This window comes from Elephantulus edwardii, unplaced genomic scaffold (genome assembly GCF_000299155.1).
Source record: "Elephantulus edwardii isolate Elephantulus edwardi_28Jun2011 unplaced genomic scaffold, EleEdw1.0 scaffold00001, whole genome shotgun sequence".
Taxonomy (NCBI): Eukaryota; Metazoa; Chordata; class Mammalia; order Macroscelidea; family Macroscelididae; genus Elephantulus; species Elephantulus edwardii.
Genome location: NW_006399751.1, coordinates 26,323,118 through 26,327,040, shown reverse-complemented (window position 1 = coordinate 26,327,040; position 3,923 = coordinate 26,323,118). Strand labels below are relative to the sequence as shown.

The following is a 3,923-nucleotide window of genomic DNA, read 5'->3' as shown; positions in this document are numbered from 1 at the left end:
ATATTTATATATGTTTAATTTTTGGAGAGACTATTGGCCTTGTGGTAGGGAAATCCTTACCACTTGTGGTAGGTGGCAGCAACCCAAAGGCAGGTAGCTCGAATCCACCAGCTACTCCCTGGGAGAAAAATGGACGATCTTCTCCAGGCAATTTACAGTCTGAAGCCCTCAAGAGGGAGCTATGAATTGGTTCTGATGTAATGGTACATAACAACAGGAACATATGTTTTTTTTTTTATATTCATATCTGGGAAGTATAAAATAGCAAATACAGTTAAATTTCTTTTTAGAAATTTTATGGTTTTATTTTTTCCCTTAACTATAATTGAGGGTAATGAATATTTGTTGTATGTAAGACTCTAATGGAAAGGAATAAAAACACAATATCTACCTTCTGCGATTCTCAGTTATTTAATCAACCACATTAAAAAACGTTGTTAGGTGCTATGTATTTGGCTCCTACTCGTAGCAAACCTTTGCACAACAGAATGAAACTCTGCTCAATCCTGTGCTGGTTTACAATCTCTATTCTGCCTCAGCTTGTTGTTGGAGTTACAGAGTCAGTCACATTGTCAATGGTCTTCCTCTCCTTTGCTGACCTACTTTTCAACCACTGTTTCCTCATTTTGAGTCATGCCATGTCAGCAAAGGCTAGTATTATCTTTTTTCTGTCAATGGATTTTTTTTTTGTACTGTCAATGGCTTTCACACTAATTCAGTTATGCAGCAACATTTATCTGAAAACAACTCAGGAGCTGTGGTGGCCTAGTTTCTAGGGAGTTGCCAGCTAACACAAAGATCATGCCTCTCTGAGAGTTTGAAAGCTGGGTCATCTCCTCTAGTGTGATTTACAGCTTCAGAAACTAAAAAAAAAAAGTCAGCAATGAGTAAGTTCTGATTTGATGGAACTGAGTTAGAGTTAATTAGTGTTCCACTTTGCTCTAACACTTGCTTTCAAATGTTCTAAGGCAGCACTGATTTAAAAATAAAACTTACATGTTCTTAAATAAAATTGGGGGAAACACATTAAAAACACATTACCTTAACTGATCTTTTCAAGCTAAGCATTTTCAATTACTTCCTACTTCGTACAACCTTTTGTAAAGTTTTCTGGTTTATATGTGATTTCTAATACAGTGCTTACATAGCTGCCAGAACTAAGCTATGCAAAGTAAAGGTCAGACTTCAGCAGGTAATTCCCGTTCCCGTGGAAACTGACTTAAAACTATAATGCCTATAAATAATCACAAAATCAGAAACTTCATTGCTTTCCTTTGACAGATATGGTGACTACATCTTAGCTGGGAAAGGTCCAGTTCACGGATTAGTTCTATCTAGGAATTTTTTTCTATTGCTACTAATATATTTGATTTTAAGAGGCATCTATCCATCCTACTCAGTGTTAGATATATTCTCCAAACAACAAACAACAGCAACAACAAAAATATTCCTTAAAAGAAGAAAAATTCATCCAAGTTTTTAAATTACTTACCTGTTACTTAGCTTTTTGGGTCAATAGTCACACATGTTCATTCATTATTTGCTATGGAAATGTGACTAAAATGAAATTATTGAAATTTTCAACTTGTAGGAGTGAGTTTATTTTTTTAATGGGGAAATTTATGTTAGATATTCTAGTCCTTCATTTATTTCTTTTTGAAAATGGCACAGGGAAATGCCCTTTACTCTGCTACCATGGAGGGCCAAGTAAGAGCCAACTAGGGAAGTTAGAAAGTAAACAACTGAGTAAGTAAGTATAGACATTATTTTAGAGATCTATTTTTTTGACAGAAAATCTGCCAGTTGCAATCAATTGAATCAGACAGAGCCAATTTCCACATTAAATTTTTAATAGCTACAACAAATTTTTAATGGATTACTCTGCCATAAGTTCCTTGGAAAAAGTAGTAAATAGATAGTAGTAAACAGATACTCTCTACTCACTCTATTAGAGTATACTTCTCTCCTGAAAAATCAAAATTTCTTTTCTTATGAATTCTTTGATTCTTCTTTCTTTCTTTCTGAATTATATCGAATTCTCTTAGAATTTTACTCTAACTGTTAATATTAATGTGAAAACTTTAAGAGTATATAAAAAACTATTCAGGAATTTACAACTTCACTTTTTCTTTAAAATAGCATCAAGGCTAACATTGTTTGATCTACTTTTCTGTAAATATTGATTTTAAACTAATTTGAATAAATAAAACAAATTTAAAATGGAAATTATTCTGAAAATATAAAGTTTGCCATCAATTTTGGGGGCCTTGTTTTTTGGAAATTCCTTCAGAGCATCTTGAACTTCCTCTTTCTTCACCATTGCCTTTTGATCATAAGTTGTTTCATTAAATTCTTCTTTGTCAGCAAATTCTTTTTGGCATAATGACTCTGTGTACTTTTTCCATCTTCCTTTTCAATCTATATGCCAATCATCCATGAGCAGGAAACTGGGCTCTACGAGGAGGAACATGGCATTAGGATCAGAGGAAGACTCATCAACAACCTATATTATGCAGATGACACGACCTTACTTGCTGAAACTTAATAGGACCTTGCTGCAGAAGGTCAAGGACTATAGCCTTCAATATGTACTGAAGTTCTACATCAAGAAAACAAAGATTCTCAGCATTATGACAATTGGCAGCACTACAATAGACATTGAAGAGTCCCGTGGATCTGTCTCTTGCTTCAACAGTGTTTGGACAGAACAGACCCGGCAACTGTCCCCCTTCTAACCTCCGACTACCCTCCAACTTCACCTCCAGGCGTAACCTCAGGATCATCTCAACCATCTCCTATTTCCGGGACCAGCTAACACCTTTTTTTTTGTTAGCCCCCAAACCTCGACCAACTATGAGCTCTCAGATCTGTCAAAATTATTCCGCCGTAGCAGAAGCTGGCGTCAACCGTCTGGTCAACCTGCACCTGCGGGCCTCTTACGCCCACCTCTCTCTGGGTTTTTATTTTGACCGCGATGATGTGGCCTTGGAAGGTGTGGGACACTTCTTCCGCGAGTTGGCGGAGGAGAAGTGCCAGGGTGCTGAGCGGCTCTTGAAGCTGCAAAACCAGCGTGGCTGCCGAGTCCTCTTCCAAGATGTCCAGAAGGCATCTCAGGATGAGTGGGGTAAAACCTTGGACGCCATGCAAACAGCACTGGCCTTGGAGAAGAACCCGAACCAGGCCCTTCTGGATCTGCACGCCGTGGGTTCTGCCCACACTGGACCCACCCCCCACCCCCATCTCTGTGATTTTCTGGAGAACCACTTCCTGGACGAGGAAGTGAAACTGCTGAAGAAGATGGGTGACCATCTGACCAACATTAGGCTGGGCTGGGCGAGTATCTCTTTGAGCGTCTTACCCTAAAGCACGACTAGGGGTCTGCGGGGACTTGCAGGGGGAAACCTCTGCATCCCCCTGCCAACAGCAGCAAGCTTATCTATCCCACCCTGATGTAGAATCTTATCCACCCAGAAGCCCTTCGCCCAAGCTTGGACCAAATGAAACAATAAAGCTTTTTGCAACAGCTTAAAAAAAAAAAAACAAACTTCTGCTTGCTTGGCTCCACAATCAACACTCTCGGTACCAGCATCCAGGAAATCAAAAGATGAATTGTATTGGGAAAACCTGCTGTCTAGGACCTCTCCAGAGTACTGAAGGGCAAAAATGCCATTTTTAGAGACTAAGGTGCACCTGATCCAGGAAATGGTCTTTGCAATTACTTGCTATGCATCAGAGAGCTAGGCAATGACTACAGATGAAAGAAGAATCTATTCTTTTGAGTTGTGGTTCTAGAAAAGAGTATTCATGGATTGCTAGGAGAACAAACAGGTTCATCATACTGGTGAGGGTGAAATCAGGATATTCCTTGGAGGCAAGGATTTTGAAGCTTTGTCTGGCATACTTTGGGCATGTTGCCAAGATGT

General features: G+C 38.9%; 1 pseudogene; it reads left to right on the top strand.

Moving 5' to 3' along the window:
* Nucleotides 1-2,853: 2,853 nt before the first annotated feature.
* LOC102846426 lies at nt 2,854-3,374 on the top strand (annotated as a pseudogene).
* The last annotated feature ends 549 nt before the right edge of the window (nt 3,375-3,923 follow it).